The following is a 14,401-nucleotide window of genomic DNA, read 5'->3' as shown; positions in this document are numbered from 1 at the left end:
GGATATCTCACGTATGAACACCGGTGTGCCTTGAAGGTCATTAACTCTTGTAGTTATCGCTTGAGGTCAAGCAACGGTTTAAGTTTGGGGGAGTTTGATCAATGGTTTTCACACGTATATTAACAGTTGTTTTTAGTTGCATTTGAAGTATTTTGTTTAATGTTTTATTTCTTTATTCCACATTGTTATACCCCAAAATTTGCCCGCATCTTTTTCAGAAAGAAGGCAACAGACTTCTGTCTAAAAATTGGGAGTTTCATATAATCTTGGATTTTATTTCATAAATATCCTGATTTTATGAATACTCGGTTTTTAGAATTTTTCTTATACGGTATTTTGGTTCGCTGTTGAATTTATTCTTACACGAATGCCAAGTACTGTTTATCACTTCACACACGCTGTTTATTTGAGATTTATTTGCAGATAAATAGTACTGACGCAATTGGTACAAAACTATTTTTTTTTGCAGGCACAGAGTCCGGTGATTCAGACTGTACTGGTAACGAGTAAATTATTATTAGTTTTTTGTTTCCCACTAATTTTTGTACTATATTTTATTATTTTCAAAATCTTTTCCTTTCTTTTCAAATCTCTTTCTTTCAAAATCAAATCTTAACTTTATTCTACACATCTCTCTTTTTCAAATCCTACCATACACTTTCTTTCAAATCCTACTACCACTCAAATTTTCCTTTTTGTACGGAATCACTTCATTCCCCAACGTCTCTATCCTTCTTTTCACTCTATAAATACCTCTCATTTTTTCCATAAATTCTCACATCAAATTGCAACCCATCTCTCTAATTTCTACCTCATATTTATTTTCTCTTCTTCCCCGGCAAAAATGGCAAAATGGATGGATACGTGTTTTCTTATGGTCATCACTGTCTTGGTGGTGATCATGTCCTTTTTCTGTCTGCACAGTCCTGAAAAATGCGGACCTGGGTTGTTTACACTCCCAATCATCTATATGTTATTATTTATAGCATGGGTTTTTAATCGTCATTTTTAAAGTTTGTCGTATCTTTTATTTTCAAATAATGTACCGTTTATTTGTCGTACTGTTCATTATATTATGTAATATTTGTACTCTCAGTATTAAATGTCGTACTATCTGTCGTACTGTAGTTTAATTATCCAGATAATATTTTGTGTGTTTTCTGCCAGTTAAATATTTATTTCAGTGTGCATTAAATATTTTTCAAGGTTATTATCGGTAATTTTGTTCGCGTACGGTATATTTTATTTATTTATTATGTTTGTGTTTTTTCTAACAACTCATGTAAATAAATTTTCACCATTAACACAACAAAAAAACAAAAAGAAAAATTAACTTTAACCGTTGAATTTTCACTTTAACTGCTACGTTAATGCCCGGACAGCCAGTTGACAGTCAAACCCGTTGACAGCACGATTCTCCGTGTTTTGTACCATCAATCAAATCAATCTTTTTGCTTTTCAAAATTCCAAGATTTTTGTTCTAGAAGTCTTCTGATAATCACATGATTAGCAGAGACTCAGCACTGCACAAAAATCAGGTACGCTTAACTGTCTCCTACACAAACAGTCCCTAACTAGGGTTTTTTTTTTCAGGAGAACAAGTTTTTTTGAGACCTCAAATGGATTTCATGGACCTCCATATATCTCAAAGTACCACCATACAAATTTTCAAACTTCAATTCGCTCAGACGCACAGTCAGCAGCTCAAACAGTCAACAGACGACCAGTTTGACCGAAAAGTCAACAGACAGTCAAAAATGGAATTTTTTCTCAACATCCATATTTTTTCAAAAGATTCATAATTTGATCATTGGTTGATCATAATTCATCAAGGAAAGATCAAAAATCAACAAAACCCTAAGTTTCAAAATTAGTGTTTTCTCCTAAAAATTCAACTGAACTTTGACTGACCATAACTCTCTCCTCATTCATTCAAAAAATTCCAACCAAAGCTTGTTTTGAAATAAATTCAATTATCTTTCAAATGCAACTGATCCCATGGTCATTGGATTCACCATTTGAAAAATATGAGCTCAGACATTACAGGTCATTTTCAAAGTCAACAAAAAGTGGTTTTTTGTCAAAGGCCATAACATCAAGATAACTTCTCCAAATGAAAAAAAGTTTCCAAAGTAGCTTGTAGAGGACATCTTGAGGTTTCTAAAAAGTACAAGAACTCCTTCATATGATAAAAATTGAGGGATTTGTGCCTTGTTGAAGTTGGCTATCTTTTGGGAAAATGCATGAAACCAACATTGATCAAAAATGTTTTTTTTCCAAAAGGGGCCAAGTTTCCATGATCCAAACATGATTCTAACAATGCTAAGGGCCTCCCACGACCAACCTAAGGCCCATAGCATTTTTATTTATTTTTTGGTTTAATTTTATTACATTTAAAGTTAAATTGAAAAAGAAATGGTGAAGGATAATGATACATAGCTTTGATCTTAAGCTAAAGTCATCAAGAATTGATTCCACTCTGCAGCATGAAGGTACATAGCAGGCCTAGAGCAAGAGGTTGAAGGAAATTCAAAGCCATGGCCAAAGAATTCAAACTTTTTTATATTAAAGAATTGAAAAGTTCAAAGATCATCCAGGCTTGGTAGCTTAGTTTTGAAGCACTTCATTGCTTATAAATGAAGTAGGACACTTCAGTAACATAGACACACAATTGCAGAATCAAATCCATGCTTGTAACACACTTGTATCTCACTTGAAATTTTGCAAGAAATTTAAAATTCGAATTTTAAGTTTCAGTTAGTTTCAATCCAAACTAAGTATTCAAACATCATCTCTGAACTTCATTGAACCTATCCAAATAAGTTTTAAGCATCAAAACTTCACAAATCGAGCCACACAAGCCACGGTTTGTTCAAACATAAATCACCTCATATCTGATCATTCATGCATGATTAACAAGATGTAGACATATATTTGAGTTTAGTTTGATGTACTGATCGTTTCTGAAAGTTTAATTGAGGTTTGGATGCTTGTACACGAAATTGCCATTCTAGGGTTCTTGAGCTCCATTTTAGGGTTATTCGATTTAGGCAAAATTAGAAGAAACAAGATGCATATTTAAACTCAGTGAATCAAGGCTAACAGAATGAACAGGTCGCGAAATATTTTTGTGTAGGTTTACCCCTATTCGCTATTTTGCAGGAATGAAGCTCATCTATTACAGCGCTTTTGGAAGAAAACGCTGTTAAAAGTGGAGTCTGGAGGTAGAAGACGAAGACGTGGCTTGCTCTGGTTGGTTGGTTTGCGCGCGCGTGCATTTTGAAGCTCAGACCAATCACATGCGTTGCGTTCCACTATCATATCATGAGCCTTATGATCTCAGCCATCAGATTTCATTAACTCAAGATCCAATGCTCTAGCCTTGCCAGTCCATACCATAAACTCTCTCAATAACCACACCATATTATTAATTATATATTTTCCATTTTATTTTATTTACTTTGCAAAATTAATTTAAAATAGTTTAAAAAATCAAAAAAATGTAATAAAAATATTTTTAGGTTTATAAAATAATCTATTATTTTTTGACACAAAAATATTTTATTTTTCTGCATAATTAAAATATTTTGTTTAATTAATTAGTATATATTTATATATTTGCTTTTTAATTATTTTAACCCATCAGAAAATCAGAAAAAATTTGTTCTTTTTATTATATTTAGATTATATATTATAGACTAATTTTGTATATATTTAGAATATTTTTCTCTTTAAGTTTAAATTATGTGTGTAATTGTTTATATAATTATATGTTAATTAACTTAATAGTTTCAAAAAACATCTTCAAAAAATCAAAAAAAATTAGTTTTATTTTAAAATTAATTAATAAGCAATATGAACATATTTTAGACTTAATTTTTAGGTTTAAATTTTATTTCTACCTTCTTTCTCATTTTAAATAAATTAATTATGCATTGATTCCAATTAAAATTAACCATACAAAATATCCAAAAATATTTCTTTTATCTTGTTGCAATTTAAATTCCTAGATAAAGTGTATAGGTTGTCAAAATCATGTAAATAGCGTAGTTTATATTTCCCGCACAATCGATGTAATAGCGTAGATTTATTTTCCGCATTTTACATTCTCGCACTTTAAATTCTGTACATATAAAATTGCGTGTATGTCAAAGATAATAACTAAAGCGTTAGGTCACTAACTTTAAAGAAAAAAATATCTGAATCAAAACACAATCACACTTGCACCTCTTAGGGTAATCCCTCTGTTATTCTTTTCAAAATCAAATTCTACTGTTTCAAATACAAATTCAAACTTATGTTTACATCCGGTAAAAGGAGAATTTTCTAAAAGAAATAGGAAAGGACCTTATAAACTTAGGGTAGATCTCCTAATTGCTTGCTCAAATCAAAAAAACAAATGTCTCATATATCATTGTTTTTCAAAATAAAACTTTCAAAAAAGACAATACTTGGTATATATCCAAACAAGGATCATTACGAAGTTAAAGCTCTTTTTTCAAAACATCTTTCGAAAGATAAAACACTTTGTATACATCCGCACAAGGATCATTACAAAGTCAATTTACAAAATGAATTTTAAAACCACATACAAGCATTTCAAGGCAAGACAAATGATTCAAAACAAGTGAGCTAAGCAATTAAGAGCCCATGGATAACCATGGATACAAAGGGGTGCTAATACCTTCCCTTTGTATAACCTACCCCCGAACCCAAAATCTCTTAAAGGTCTTTTTCTGTTTCTTTTATAAACCTTTCCATAATTGGATAAAATAAAAGTCGGTGGCGACTCTCTGATTTTCAAAACTCAAAAACAAAAGAAGAGTCAGTTCGTATCTCTCACGCGAGATATAAAAAACCGAGGGCGACAGAACTGGCGACTCTGCTGGGGATTTCAAAAAACAAAATGTTTTCAAAAGGGGTTACCTTAGAGTTTAGATCACTTCGATGTTTTCAATTGCTTGTCTTGATTGTTCTATTTTTCAAAGGTTTGTTTGGGTATTTACTTGTGTGAAAGATTCTAACCCGAATCTCGAGATACCTTAAGTATGTGACAATAGACCAAGGAAACTGTACGGCATGTACCGATACGGTTGATCTGGTAGTCACCGTTAGTGCGACACTTTGGTCTGTACTGATATCCCTTGAAAACGATCAAGGAGTATGTTAGGCTTCCGAAATGTCATTAAACACTAATTTGTCTTAGAACCTTTAGTTGAACTTGACTTGTGGCCTATTAAGTGACTGGCTTTGAAATTGATCGAAGTTAGTTATCCTCGAGGAATATTTTGATCGGCCGTCCGAGCGCCGTATTGAGATGTTGTCTCCAAGGATCATAGAACCCGAATACTATTCTAGGACAGGTTTTAACCAACTCAATTTCAGTGGGGAGGGTATCACCTATCAAACTTCATGCAAGCCTTTAAACCTAAGGCTATTGTTTGATTTGTTTGTGTGTGCCACATGTTTGACATCATGACATCATAAGCATCATAAACATATCATTTTCTCACTAATCATTTCAAGGATCGAAGAGTTTACTTTTATCCTGTTGTTGTAGGTAATGGCTCCCGTTACCAGAGATTATATCCGAATCAACATCTTAACAGTACCATCTGAATTAAAGGACTTAATATCAGAATTTCCCAGAAATTCTCAATTCACCGAAAAGCACGGTCACCTACTCCATTTGGTTACCTCAAAATTTGAAGAAGACATGATACGGGTCCTGTTCCAATTCTTTGATCCTGAACATCATTGTTTTACATTTCCTGATTACCAGTTGGTACCCACTTTGGAAGAGTTCAATGAACTGATTGGGTTACCTGTTCGAGATCAATTACCTTTCACTGGTTTAGAAAAGATTGCAAAACCTGAAATCATTGCTGCTGCCTTACATTTGCGAAAGTCAGAAATCGAGTCCAATTGGGAAACAAAGAGTGGAGTCCAGGGTTTGCTTGCTAAGTTCTTAATGGAAAAGGCTCGATTACTACTAAAAAACAGAAGTTAACTAGCTTTTGAGGAAGTTGTGGCTCTTTTGATCTATGGGTTGGTTTTATTCCCTAATCCCGACCAGTTCATAAGTGTGCACATTATCAACATTTTCTTAACCCGCAACCCGGTACCTACCTTGCTGGGAGACATACTACATTCTTTACACACTCGTACCATGAAGAAACGAGGAACTCTTATGTGCTGTGTACCACTACTGGCTAGATGGTTTACATTACACCTTCCCCGATCAGTGTTGAGAAATGAACAAAGAATGCAATGGTCTCGCAGGATTATGTCTTTGTCTCATTCAGATATCCGGTGGAACAACTTCTTTCAAAGAGACATTACTATCATTGACCATTGTGGAGAGTACCCTAATGTGCCACTCCTTGGCATTAAGGGAGGCATCACTTACAACCCCTCTTTAGCTTTGCGCCAATTTGGATATGCACGCAGAAACGGTCCTCATGACATGATTATCCGTGGCATTGTGTTCGACTACGAAGATGATTCCCAAAGATATCGATGAAGGTTTATAAATGCGTGGGGCAGTGTCTACAAAGTAGAAAGCAAAACTTTAGGACAATGGAACTTTATTCCTATGGAGCCATACCTCAAATGGGTGCGTGCTCATGCTCAGAAGTTCATCATGCCATATCCCGCTATTCTACCTGTGACTATTGAGCCATAAGTCGAAGGGGACGAACCTCGAGTTATTCTACATCCAGACATGCCAACTGACCTGGAAGAGCTGCAGAAATCTTGGGTTCAACTAAGAGAAGAAAGAGACACTTTCAAGGCACACTGTCAAGACTATGAGAGGAAAGTGTTGGAGCTCACCAGACAACTCCAGGAAGAACAGCAGATCAACACGTTCTTGGGAGCAAAGAGAAAGCATCCATGGGAGGCTTGAGGAATCCTTTATTTTCTTTATTTTATTTTGTAAGCCCGAAAGAGGAAAAGAAAAAAAAAGAAAAAAAAAGAAAAAAAAAAGAGAGAAAAAGAAATAAATTGTTTGACTAATAAATGTTTGTTTCTCTTTTGTTAAAACAAATCTAAATTCTAAGATCCTTGAAAACATTGCATATGCATTTCATTCATAAACATTGCATAACAGGTTCACATAACAGGTGTCTCATCTCCTCGCTGTTTATTTCAGTTAGAAGAGATGGATTCCGAAACAAGCGTCAAGAATCTCGAAGCACAGAACGCCCAAGTTCAGATAGCAATTCTGGAGCTAGCAAAGGGGCAACAGGAACTGAAAGCCTTGATAATCAAGAAGAAAAAGAAGCCCAAAGGATCTGTAGGTTTAAGTCACCTGACAAGAAAGGTCAAAATCCCAGTTAAAAGGTCCAAAAAGGCACCGATCCCTGAAATAGTCGGTGAAGGTGAAGGAGACAATCACAGCAACCAGGGTTCTGCCAAACCCTCTCTCTCTTCTAACGGAGAAGATTATCATTCCGAAGGCGAACAGGGTGATGACAAATACCAGCAGTTGGAAGAACGCATGAAAGCTATGGAGATACAAAAAATACCTGGTTTAGACTTCAAAGATCTTGGACTCGTCTCAGATATTGTTATTCCTCCAAAGTTCAAAGCTCCTGTCTTTGCAAAGTATGATGGAGTTTCTTGCCCAAAACTACATCTGAGATCCTATGTGAGGAAGATATTACCCCATACAGAAGATAACAAATTGTGGATTCATTTCTTCCAGGAAAGTCTGTCGGGTACACAACTCGAGTGGTACTACCAACTGGAAAGTACAAAAGTTCACACCAGGGAAGATTTGGCTGCTGCTTTCTACAAACAATATCAATACAACGCTGACCTTGCACCAACCCGTACTCAACTGCGGGGCATGTCTATGGCACCAAAAGAAAGTTTCAAAGGATATGCACAAAAGTGGAGAGATCTGGCTGGAAGGGTTCAACCACCCTTATCTGATCGCGAGCTGGTCGACATGTTCATGGGCACTTTAACTGGCTCTTTCTACAGTCATTTGCTGGGAAGCTCATCATCAGGTTTCACTGACCTGATATTAACTGGAGAGCGTGTCGAAAGCGGTATTCAAAATGGAAAAATTCAAATAGGCTCCTCCTCTGGTACTACAAAAAGGCCCATCAGTGGGAGAAATGAAGTCAATACAATGCATAGTCAGAAAGGTCGCAAAAGTGAGCATCACCAATCTGTAGGGGCTGTTCTGATCTCTGCATCCGCACCTCAAAAAGATCAACCGCCAAAGTATACGCGTCGGCCAGATGCACCAAGAAGAAATTTCACCAGAATCAATATGCCAATCTCTCAAGCATTGCAACACTTTTTAAAAGCAGATCTGATCACATTGAAAGATCCTCCAAAGAATGTCAACACTTCCTCTCCAAGTTATCGCCCCGATGCAACATGTGCATACCATTCTAACTGTCCAGGACATGACGCAGATCACTGTTGGGCCCTGAAAAATAAAATCCAAGACATGATAGATGCTGGGGAAATTGAATTCGATCCTCCAAAGACTCCAAATGTCATCATTGCTCCTATGCCAAAGCACGACAAGACCGTTAATGCTATCATAGACATTGTTTATATCTATGATGTGAGAGAATTGTCAACTCCGCTCCTTGAAGTCAAAAGAAAGCTAATTCGAGCTGGTTTCTTTCCAGGTTGTGACCCTGATTGCTTTTATTGTGCACACCTACCCAATGGTTGTGAGAATCTGAAAATAGGAATTCAAAAGTGGATGGATCGTCGTATCATTATGTTTGAGAGGCTCCCTTCTATGGACGATTTATGCGAAGTTTTTTCAAATGGGATGAGAATAGAAGACGTCTCAGTGGTTTCTAACATACCATTGAAAATCCCTACCAAAACTCCTTTCAAAATTTCTGCTGCACCCAAAGTGGCATCTGTAATCATCACCAGTCCGGCTCCATTTCCATACTCCTCAGACAAAGTTGTCCCGTGGAGTTATGACACTAATGTTTATGTCCATGGAGTTAAGCAAGATACCTTGACGGAAGAGGCCATGAATTTTACTACTCCAACTGTTGATAATATTGTGGGTACTAGTAAGATTATGAGAAGTGGAAGGATCTTTTCACCATAAATTTCTCCAAATGTTGCTACTAATCCAGTCCAAGTCCCAGTTCCTAATCAAGATATCAACGCTCGAGGTAAAGAACCACTAGTTGAACCAGTTCAAATACCGGTGGAAGTCACTATTGAAGATCCGTCGAGGCAAGAAATGGAGGAAATATTGAAAATTATCTGCAAAAGTGACTACAATATTGTCGAACAACTGGGGCGCACTGCTTCAAAAATTTCAATGCTGTCTTTGCTAAAGTATTCAGAGGCTCATGCCAAGGCCCTGATGAAGTTCCTGAAAGCTGCACATGTACCACAGGAGATTTCAGTCGATCAATTTGAAAATTGTGTTGCCAGTCTAATAGTGAATAATGGTCTCGGTTTCTCTGATGCTGATTTAACCCCTACTGGGAAAAATCACAATAAATCCCTGCACATCTCTATTGAATGTAACGGCACTACTCTATCTCATGTGCTGGTAGACAACGGTTCCTCTTTGAACGTGTTACCAAAAACAGTACTGGAAAAACTTGACTTCGAAGGAATTGTGTTACAACCAAGCGATGTTGTAGTAAGAGCCTTCGACGGGTCAACAAGAACAGTGTACGGAAAAGTGAAACTCCCAATCAGAGTGGGCTCTCAGATCTTTGATTCTACCTTTTACGTAATGGAAATTCACCCAGCATATTCCTGTTTACTAGGACGCCCATGGATACATGGGGCAAATGCTGTAACTTCTACCCTGCATCAGAAGTTAAAGTATCCGGTAAAAGGCGATGTCGTCACAGTTTATGGCGAAGAAGAGTATGTGGTTAGCCACCTGAGCAACTCCAAGTATGTTGAGATGGATGTAGAATTCATCGAAACTCCCTGCCAGTCTTTTGAGGTGGTCCCTCCAGATGTCTCTACTGCCAAACATATTTCTGCTACTCCTGCTACAAAAGTAACTCCAACTATGGCTTCTCTCAAAGATGCCAAAGCTGTGATCGAAGAAGGTGGTTGCACAGTATGGGGGCAACTCCTTGATGTGCCTTACAAGTTCGATAAGCTAGGTCTGGGCTATGCTGATGGAACTCAAAAGAACGATCAAAGTCCTCGTTCTAGAGGATTAATGTCACATTTCATCAGCCAAGGAGTGAATGCTATTAAAGACGAGGGAGTGTTTTTGAACCATATTATTCAGCAATATCCAAATGAAGTTCCACTTGTTTCCATGGAAGTTAGGGATACTTTGGGAGAACCAAGCGGCGGGTATGATTTTCTAGTAAAGTACACTGCACCTCAGAGTTCTTTTATTGCCATTGAAGACATCGTCCCAACTGGATGGGGTGATCAGTTTGAAGATTGCAAAAGTTTCACAAGTTCCATTACTGAGCAATACCAAAGTCCACCTAGTCCAAAAGAAGTCTGGGATACACTAGGAGAACCAAGTGGTAAGTATGACTTTATGGTGAAGTATTTCTCTCCCCTGAGCTCGCAGATCGCTATTGAAGACATCACCTCAACTGGATGGGACAACCATTTCGAAGACAATATGACATTCACAAGCCCTGTTGCTCCTGAAGAAGTCTGGGAAACACCAAATAACGAGAATGATTTCCTGACACAGTACACTGCTCCCCATAATGCACAAGTATCCCTCAAAGACATCATTCCAACTGGATGGGACGATCTTATCGGATATCTCTCTCAGCCTACATAAGTATCTCAGCCTGGGCTCTCGTATCCAGCAGAGTATCTTGCTTATCCTGAAGGATCAACAGCTCATTTCCCCACTAAAGAAATCAATGCTGTGGAAAACGAAGAAGACAACTGCAACTGGAGCAGCTGGATACTCCCTGCTCACAACAATGGATTGGACAACTGGGAAGCTAAGGATGTGATCTCCTTTGATCAGGAGTAAATGCAATTTCCTGTTTTCGTTGTTTATATGTTCAAAGATAAAAATGGTTCCTATACTATCGAACCATGAACTTAAAAGCCAGGTGCCTTGCCCGAAGCACACTGGTCCTTTTTATAAGGGTTTGTCATACCATGATCATGTTCATTCAATAAAATCATGGGACGTTTGCATATTCAAATTTTGTGATCCTTTTTCTTTCTTTGCTTTATTCATTTTCAAATGCAGATTCACATTCACTCTGGATCCTGTTGGTAACGATTCTGCTATTGCCAGTCATGACTTTGAAAATCCGATCTACTAAACTGAGGACGAAAGTGAGGAAGATTGTGAAGTACCAAGGGAACTTGCAAGGCTATTAGAACAAGAGGAAAAGACTATACAGCCGCATGAAGAACCAATTGAAGTTTTCAACTTGGGCAGTGACGAAGAAAAGAAAGAAGTCAAGATAGGGGCTGATTTAGAAGACAGTGTCAAACAAAGACTGATTCAAATGTTACAAGACTACATTGAGATATTCGCCTGGTCCTATGAAGATATGCCCGGCCTTGACACGGATATTGTGGTTCATCGCCTACCGATCAAAGAAGGTAGCACTCCAGTTAAGCAGAAACTGCGGAGGAGTAGGCCCGATATGTCAAAGAAGATCAAAGACGAGGTTAAGAAGCAATTCAATGTTGGCTTTCTGAAAGTTGTAAGTTATCCTCCTTGGATAGCTAACATCATGCCTGTACCTAAAAAAGACGGGAAAGTCAGAATGTGTGTAGACTACAGAGATCTGAATCGGGCAAGCCCCAAAGATGATTTCCCTTTACCCCACATCGATGTACTAGTTGACAATACTGCACAATGCAAGGTATTCTCCTTTATGGATGGATTCTCAGGGTACAATCAAATCAAGATGGCACCCGAAGACATGGAAAAAACAACCTTCACAACACCCTGGGAACCTTTTGTTATAAAGTAATGCCCTTTGGTTTAAAGAATGCAGGAGCAACCTATCAACGCGCAATGGTAGCTCTGTTCCATGATATGATTCATCAAGAAATAGAGGTTTACGTGGATGATATGAATCCGAACAAGTGTACCTTTGGAGTAAGATCCGGTAAACTCTTAGGTTTCATCGTCAGCAGCAAAGGTATTGAAGTTGATCCTGCCAAGGTCAAAGCCATTTAAGAAATGCCCATACCCCGTACCGAGAAACAAGTCAGAGGATTCTTGGGACGTTTGAATTACATAGCCAGATTTATTGCCCACATGACTACTACTTGTGTGCCAATCTTCAAACTGTTGAAGAAAGATCAAGTGGAAAGATGGAATGACAAATGCCAATTAGCCTTTGATAAGATCAAAGAATATCTCCAAAAACCGCCAATCTTGTTACCACCAGTGGAAGGAAGACCTCTGATAATGTACCTAACTGTGTTAGAAGATTCAATGGGGTGTGTACTGGGACAACATGACGAGTCTGGCCGAAAGGAGCATGCAATATACTATCTTAGCAAAAAGTTTACCGATTGTAAAACAAGATACTCACTTCTCGAGAAAACTTGTTGTGCCTTAGCATGGGCAGTTCGCCGACTAAGACAGTATATGCTAAACCATACCACTTTCCTGATCTCCAAAATGGATCCTATCAAGTATGTGTTCGAAAAACCTGCTCTCTCTGGAAGAATAGCAAGATGGCAAATGATCTTAACAGAGTATGACATCCAGTACACTTCACAAAAAGCGATCAAAGGAAGTGTGGTAGCTGATCATCTGGCTCATCAAGCAGTGGATGATTATCAAGCGTTGAACTTTGACTTCCCAGATGAAGATATTATGCTAGTTACTGACTACGAACAACCAGGACCGGAGGAAGGACCCGAGCCAGGATCCCGATGGACTATGGTTTTTGATGGAGCTTCTAATGCACTTGGCAATGGCATCGGAGCTGTGATCATTTCCCCTGCAGGAGGTTATACACCATTCACTGCCAAATTATGCTTCAACTGCACTAACAATATAGTCGAGTATGAAGCATGTATTCTGGGTCTCAAAGCTGCAATTGATCTAAGAATCAAGTTCCTGGAGGTCTACGGAGACTCGGCCCTTGTAATTTATCAAGTCAAAGAGGAATGGGACACGAAGCACCCGAATCTAAATCCTTACAAAGAATATGTGCTGAGTTTGATTCCTTACTTTGAAGAAATCACTTTTGAACATATCCCGCGCGAAGAAAATCAATTGGCTGATGCCTTAGCTACCATGTCATCCATGTTCAAAGTCAGGTGGGACAATGAGGCGCCAATGATCACCATTTACAGACTGGATGAACCAGCCTATTGCAATGAGATTGATACCGAAGGAGTGGAAGAAAAACCATGGTTCCATGAAGTAAAAAGATATCTCGAAGTCCAGGAGTACCCTGAAGGGGCATCCATTAACGATAGAAAGTTTCTAAGAAGATTTGCTGCTATATTCTTTCTAAGTAATGGAATCTTGTACAAACGCAACCATGACTCGACTTTGCTTCGTTGTGTGAACAAGAAGGAAGCAGGACAGATTATGGAAGACATACACATTGGTGCTTTTGGTACTCATTCAAGTGGACATACAATGGCTAAAAAGATCTTAAGAGCAGGTTATTACTGGTCTACCATGTAGACAGACTGCCATCATCACTCCAGAACTTGTCACAAATGCCAGATATATGCTGACAAAGTACATGTACCTCCAGTCCCATTAAACATCCTGATGGCTCCTTGGCCTTTTGCAATGTGGGGTATTGATATGATTGGAGAAATCAAGCCTACTGCCTCCAACGGACATCGTTTTATCCTGGGTCGCTATCGATTACTTCACCAAATGGGTAGAAGCAGCTTCATTTGCTTCTGTCACCAAGAACGTGGTGGCCCGATTTATCAAGCACAATCTCATTTGTCGGTATGGCATCCCTGAAAGGATCATCACAGACAATGACACAAATTTAAACAACAGAATGATTACTGAACTCTGCACACAGTTCAAGATCAAACATCATAATTCCTCTCCATATCGACCAAAGATGAATGGCGCCGTGGAAGTTGCCAACAAGAACATCAAGAAAATCATACAAAAGATGACAGTAACCTACAAAGACTGGCATGAGATGTTACCTTTTTCTCTTCATGGTTATCGCACATCAGCGCGTAATTCAACAGGGGCAACTCCATTCTCTTTAGTCTATGGTATGGAGGCAGTTCTTCCAATTGAAATTCAGATTCCTTCCCTAAGGATTAAGAAAGAAGCTGATCTAGATGAAGACGATTGGATTCAGACTCGGTTGGACCAGATAAACTTGATTGATGAGAAGAGGCTCGCAGCTATTTGTCATGGTCAGTTGTACCAGAAACGTATGATTAAAGCCTTCAACAAGAAAGTCAAAAGTCAGGCATATCAAAC

Source organism: Vicia villosa, linkage group LG5, assembly GCF_029867415.1.
Source record: "Vicia villosa cultivar HV-30 ecotype Madison, WI linkage group LG5, Vvil1.0, whole genome shotgun sequence".
NCBI lineage: Eukaryota > Viridiplantae > Streptophyta > Magnoliopsida > Fabales > Fabaceae > Vicia > Vicia villosa.
Note: the sequence above shows the minus strand (reverse complement) of the source record.